At 35.2% G+C, this 7,500-nt stretch overlaps 1 protein-coding gene across 1 annotated transcript in view; it reads left to right on the top strand.

Annotated features, from left to right (window-relative positions):
* The window catches only part of LOC137618464 (transcription initiation factor TFIID subunit 11-like), a 96,988-nt gene that overhangs the window by 80,328 nt on the left and 9,160 nt on the right, over nt 1-7,500 (top strand). The gene's annotated exons all lie outside the window — the stretch shown is intronic.

The raw sequence follows: 7,500 nt of genomic DNA on the forward strand, positions 1-7,500 counted from the left end.
TGATCAGCACCCAAGGCCTCTCTCCACCCAAGTTAGGACCAAGGAGGGCCAGGAAACGGCTGCTGATAACTCAGCAGATTGACCTAAGGCTGCCCCCAACCCACAACCCCATCCGTAGCTCACAAGGATGGTGAGGTTGCAGTGATCAAAGGAACTAACAAGGTTGAGCGAGAGACAACCCCAGTCTGGCGACCTCTAGTCAGCGATGTTACCACATCTGCCAACACAGCCCACAAAATAATTGAACACCTTTGCAGAATGCTATCTACATATAAATCATGACCTCTACATTAACTTCAAGAAAAAATAGCTATATACATGGTCATAACAATAACCTTAAAAAAAAAAAACGCGGAAAATAATCATAGTTAACGCTAATGCACCATAAGAACAGAATGATAACTATCACATTGGAGTTTAAGTCGCCGATCAATACTAACAATTCCCAGGGAAAGTCGGTTAAAAAGTTAAAGGTCGCTCAAAATGGCAGAGGCAAGGGGCAGCACAATGTCTTGCAGACTGGACATAGACACATACGATCAGCGCTCAAGCCTCTATCAAGCTAGGATCAGGGAGGACCAGGCAACGGCTGCTGATGACTCAAACAGTTAGACCTACCAAGCTAGGACCAGGGAGGGCCAGGCAACGGCTGCTGATGACTCAAACAGTTAGACCTACGGTATAGGCTCACCCAAACACTCCATCCCTTGCTCACAAGGATGGTGAGGTTGCAAACGCTACTAAAAAATATCAAACTTGAGCGGGTTTCGAACGGATAACTAAATACGCTGACAAATACACACACTGTGCGAAGTATTAAAGATACCATTTCTAACTTATCTCGCTTAAGCCAACCAAATCTAAACGTTCAAAAATATAAATACCAGACTGGTGTACATTCACAAACCATTTTCCGAATTTTCAGAATGAAAAAAGAAACATACACGGGAATATTCATATTATTCTTAAAATTCTTTCGTTCTTGTATCTGATTTGAACAATTTTTGAGATTTCAAAATTTAGTCTGCCGATTTCCTAAAGGTTTTGTTCCATTGCAAGAAAAATAGATTATATAAAATAACTATTAATATTATTATCATTAACAATAAATAATATAATATTCGAATGGAATTAGCCTACAAATGAAACTTAAAATACAATTTACTACTAAAGACAGAATATCCATTAAGAAAATAATAGAAAGTAGAGAAAGCAAAAAATGAATATGAGCAGCTTCTAAGATACAAACAAAACTAGACAAATATATTACAGTATACAACGGGAACTCGAGCAATAGCACAAGGTTTTGAGAATAAAAGCCCCAGCAAAACCATTACAACTTTTCCTCTAATAACATTATCATATCTTAACAATGGAAGAACTTAAAAAGAAATATTTGCGCCATGTATTTTTCGGCCTTTTTAGGCTATCGCCCAATTTCAGAATTAATAAGTTGTCCGTTACATTAATATGATTCTTTTTTTTTATTTTTCGTGGTTGCCATTTAAATGTACGTCCCTCTGCTTATAACATCCTGCTTTTCCAATTAAGGTTGTAGCTTAGCAAATAATAATAATAATAATAATAATAATAATAATAATAATAATAATAATAATAATAATAATAATATATATATAATATATATATATATATATATATATATATATATATATATATATATATATATATATATATCATCATCATCACCATCATCTAATACACCTATTGACGCAAAGGGCCTCGGTTAGATTTCTCCAGTCGTCTCTATCTTGAGCTTTTAATTCAATACTTCTCCACTCATCATCTCCCACATTACGTTCCATAGTTTTCAGCCATGTAGGCCTGGATCTTCCAACTTTTTTCGTGCCTTGTGGAGCCCAGTTGAACGCTTGGTGAACTAATTTCTCCTGGGGAGTGCGATGAGCATGCCTAAACCATCTCCATCTGTCTTGGGATAGAGTTCTCTTGCTTGAGGATACACTATTCTAACTTTCTTTATTTCCTTTCCTCACTGAGCTATTTTCCCTGTTAGAGCCCATGGGGTTCATAGCATCCTGCTTTTCCAACAAGGGTTGTAAGCTCAAAACAAGACAGAAAGGATTGTTATTAACATGTAATGGTTGCAAATTATCTAATTGGATAACATCTACATATTACAAGAACTAATCTCACAACTAAGCAGTTTGGGGGATCCCGGTGTGATGGTCTGAGTGCTCCCTAAAATTAAAAAGAGCAAAATCTTACGGTCTACCTGACCAGCAGACAGATTGATACCTGGGGAAACGAAGGTCAATCTGTGACTGAAAGAAAGTGCAATAAAAAGGGCGTAAAAAGAATTATTAAGATGATGGTTCTTGACTTCAAAATCAAAATTTCTCTTTTTCGAAACATCTTCTGCCTTTTAAACTCCAACTGGTCCAAGAAAAGATTGAAATAACCTCAATAAAGGATAAAGAAGATATGTATGATTTATGCTTTTTCAAACGTCCTAGCTGATCATTTGTATATATGGGTAGTATCTAGGGTATTGTCACTGTCCCTTGCTTCTGCCATTCATGAGCGAATATTTATAATGTGATAGAAAATTTGATTCAAAACCAGATAAAGAAAAACAAGGATACTATGTTATGAAAAAAGATAAACATCCTTAGAGTACAAACATCTCTTTTTCACATATGCTTGAAATATCAAAAAAGATGTAGAGATATCATCTCTGGAATCGAGATCACTGAGAAGACGAGAAAAGAGAGATAAGGAAGGGATGAAAGTCACTAATTTCGAATAAGTATTGGAATCAAAACAAACAAAGTACTCAACGAAAAAAGTAAATGCATGAATGGGAATGACCACTTGGACAATTTCTAAACAATAGTTTAAAAAGGAAGTGAAAATACGATGCAATTAAAATGACATACAGTATATTCATTATCATCACCATGTCCTCCCACGCCAGTCGTCTCTATCTTAAGCTTTTAAATCAGTACTTCTCCATTCATCATCTTCACGCTTCATAGTCCTCGGCCATGTAGGTCTGAGTCTTCAAAGTCTTCTAGCGCCTTCTGTAGCCCAGTTAAAAGTTGGACTAATTTTTCTTGGGGAATGCGAAGAGCATGCCCAAACCATCTCATTCACATATGGCACTCGAGTAATCTGACCAAATGCCATATATTACGAAGACTTAAAGTTTTGCGAATATAGATTATTAAAACCACAAATTTTGTGAAACCGCGAGGAAGAAAGTGAAAAGGAAAAAGAAGAGAGTAGCATTTTCTTACTTGAATAAATAAAGCAAACCCATATTAGGACACAATGTTTCTATAATCTATCACATAAATCAAAAAGCATAGCCAAAAGCCCCAACCACACTGAATAATACTCCGCATTATTGTTTTTATGCTTTCTCTAAAAACCTAATTGTAATATATGCCTCAAAATAACGAGCATTCATACTATTTTTCTAATTTAATGCATGAGTTTAATTTACGCTCTTCTGATAAGCTACACTATTCATACATTGTTTCGGTCAGGCAAATGAAATACGGGTCCGTTCTGTGTGGATATGCGGGGAATTCCATTTGCAATATTCACATAGTTTCTCTGAACCGTTCTCTGCAAAAATTGACGTCAATCACAAATGTTTTTATTTCCGTTATGTGCGTGTGTGTGTCCAACTGAAAGCCAGGTCTACTCGAACGACATTTGAGAATAATGGCAAGCCCTAATTAAAGACATGAAGGTCGCTCATGAATGGCAGAAGCAAGGGAGTGACGTTGCCCTAGCAAGCAGGACAAAGCCATAAAGACTGACCATATATACATAGGATTAGCGCCCAAGCCCCTCTCTACCCAAGCTAGGAGCAGGGAGGGACAGAAATGGCTGCTAATGACTCAGCAGGTAGGCTCCCCACTCCAATCCTTAGCTCACAAGGATGGTGAGGTTGCAGACACTAAATGAACCATTGAGTGATCTGTTGATCACCAGGCAAAAACGTTACTATACTAGTTGTGTTTTAGGTTAGTTTTTCAACTTAATAGGTATGAAATACTGATTAAGATGAAGGCTGAAGAGAATGCCGAATATTCTAGATTACATTTGTGACCATCCTTTACATTCAGATCTTCCTGGAGAGATACATCCTATTCGTAATACTAGACATGCAATTAATTCTAATAGTCAGGCCTTCTCCATCATGAAGCTCGATACTACACAGTATTCTAGTTTTATTCCAGCTGTGATCAAGTTGTAGAATGACCTGCCTAATCGGGTAGTTGAATCAGTAGAACTTCAAAAGCTCAAACTTGCAGCTAATGTTTTTATGAACAGGCTGACATAAGTCTTTTTTATAGTTTTATATATGAAATATCTGTTTTAATGTTGTTAATTTCTTCAAAATATTTGATTTTAATTGTTCATTACTTCTTATATCATTTATTTATTTCCTTATTTCCTTTCCTCACTTGGTTATTTTTCCCTGCTGGAGCCCTTGGGCTTATAGAATCTTCCTTTTCCAACTAGGGTTGTAGCTTAGCTAGTAATAATAATAATAATAATAATAATAATAATAATAATAATCTTGGGTAGTGCCATAGCCTCAGTACCATGTCTTCCACTGACTTGGGTTAGAGTTCTCTTGCTTGAGGGTACACACGGGCACACTATTCTATCTTATTTATCTTCCTCTTTTGTTGAAGTTTTCATAGTTTATATAGGAAATATTTATTTCAATGTTGTTACTATTCTTAAAATAATTATTTTTTTCCTTGCTTACCTTCCTCACTGGGCTGTTTTCCCTGTTGAAGCCCCTGGGATTATAGCATCCAGCTTTTCCAACTAGGGTTGCAGCTTAGCAAGTAATAATAATAATAATAATAATAATAATAATAACAATAATAATAATAATAATAATAATAATAATAATAATAATAATAATAATAATAATAATACTTTAGCTTCGGAGGATTTTTTTCATTGGATTATTATTAGAAATATCAACATATAGATGATGTAAGAAAATATAGATAGGCGCACATCTAAATAGCTCATATCATAAAAATTTTCTGATCATAAAACTAATTAATTATACTCTAAAAAAAGAATCTTAGTATCCCTATTCTTCTTTTTTAAATTGGCTGACACATATGCAGACAAAATGAATACTAATAGATTTCCAATGTAAACATAATTAATAATGGAAATTAATTGATCAAACGTTATATAATAAAGTTATGGCTCAACTGACTGAAAAAAATAAAGTAAGACGAAGACATTCTCGTTAATCCCTCATGGTTCCTTTCCCCTGAAGTAATTTGAGCTCCACTATTATTCCCCATTAAATCAGCGACCTCCTGTATCACGGTGCCTCGATCCCAAAACCCAATGAAAATAAATGAGAGTATAATGGCCACGTCTTCCCTCGCAGCTGTTCTTGAGATGTTTCGCTTTCTTTTTATCTAGCTGCTCCCAAAGGCGAATCCTAAAAAGGTTTAATGAAAGCTGTTTTCGCAGGAACTTTTCCAACATGCTTCAATGCGAAATCCTGACAATCTTTGTTGATGAAAAATGCTCAGCTTTTATAAAAATGTTCCATGTGGTTCTATTGAAGAGAGAAAGCCATTACTACCAAGCAATATGAAAGTAAAGTTGGGATACCAAATAATGACATTGAGTGATTATCAGCTTAAATTTTATAGGCAAGTTAGGATTCTAATCATAAAGCACATTATAAAACTGCTGTAACATTACTGGTATGGAATGAACATCTTGGCCCCCAATCTTCTTTGACTCTCACTATTCTCTCCCTCTTTCATCCCTTCTCGCTCACCCCTTCTCACTCTCACCCCTTCTCGCTCTCAACCCTTCTCGCTCTCACCACCCTCAGACTCTTTCACCCCTTCTCACTTCCTCACCAACTCTCTCTCTCTCTCTCTCTCTCTCTCTCTCTCTCTCTCTCTCTCTCTATAATAAATGATAAAACTCAATTTCAAAATAAATATCATCTTGTAAAACATTACAAGCCCCAATCTCTAGAGACATGATGATCGTAAAGTGAATCTTTATCTCAATAAGAGTTGGAATTGTTGAAAGACAAACAGGCAAGAATGGAAGTAATAATACGGTTTCTGGAATGGTTATATGATTTCGGTAGGTTTGGATAAATGGATAAAATCCAGGAATTTAGAAGGTAAGAACTAATTACGTTTAATAAATCCAAAGAAATATTTTAAAAAAGGGCTCAGTGGGCGGGCCAATACTCACCTCGACAGAACTTTCTCAAAATTTACGTTTTGGTCCAATTATTATTATTATTATTATTATTATTATTATTATTAGTAGTAGTAGTAGTAGTAGTAGTAGTAGTAGTAGTAGTAGTAGTAGTAGTAGTAGTAGTAGTAGTAGTAGTAGTAGTACCTCCGACAAGGTGGTCATGTTTTCACCTCTGTCTATTTATTTGTTACCAATCTAAGTCAAAAAGTTACGGGCGAATTTTGACCAACGTGACTACAAATATATTAAAAACGATGTATTCAGGCCAAATCTCTCTCTCTCTCTCTCTCTCTCTCTCTCTGAATGTCATTTAGGCCGGTATAACTCATGTATGGTGTTTTTTTGTTTTATTTTACATCGAACCATATCTGAAAGTATTTTTTCTTTCATCGGTGACTTGGACAAGACTAGTGTCGAAATAATCTAATGTAGCTGTTAACGGAAGGAATTGTTTAGCTGCGATACTCCAATAATTTCTACATGATTTTGCGGATTCATGATATATAAATAAATATATAATATATATATACATATATATATATATATATATATATATGTGTGTGTGTGTGTGTGTGTGCGCGCGCGCGTGTATTCATTATTTGCAGTGAATATTCGAAACGTCAAATGATAAAACAATGAAATATGCCAACTCGATTTGTAAATTTTAATGCTTTCACTAGCAAAAACACCCCTTTGCTGTCTTTGATTCGTTAAGGTTGGAGAGGGCTCCGCCCATTTCATAGTAGTATTAAGAAGAGCAACACCTTGTCTGTTTTGTCATGGGAACACTAGAGACATCTGACAAAAGATTTCCCCGAGTGTCGCGTTCTTTTGATTCTAACTGTACAACATACAGGATATATACTTGGAGAATATAGATTATGAAAAGTATATACTGTATATTACGAAAATTCATATCATCTCTAAAATAAAACTATTTTATTCTAACTAACACTCATTTAAGACACAACACACAGGTCCTTTTGTAAAGATAAACTGGCACATAACCATCTACAAGTTAAATGTGACTCATAATACATTGCGTCATAAAACACAACTAGGCCGTAATTTATAGCTGTTGAACATTCTTTGCAATGTCATTCATCGCCTAAATATTCTAAATTTTGTTAAATGATACCTAACGAGTTCCTTAAAATACACAGATTTAATACATCACCATCAGCTATTGACAGTCCATACCAGGACAAAGGCTTCAGACGTGTCCTTCCACTCCTA

The sequence above is a fragment of the Palaemon carinicauda genome, chromosome 24, assembly GCF_036898095.1.
Source record: "Palaemon carinicauda isolate YSFRI2023 chromosome 24, ASM3689809v2, whole genome shotgun sequence".
Classification (NCBI taxonomy): Eukaryota; Metazoa; Arthropoda; class Malacostraca; order Decapoda; family Palaemonidae; genus Palaemon; species Palaemon carinicauda.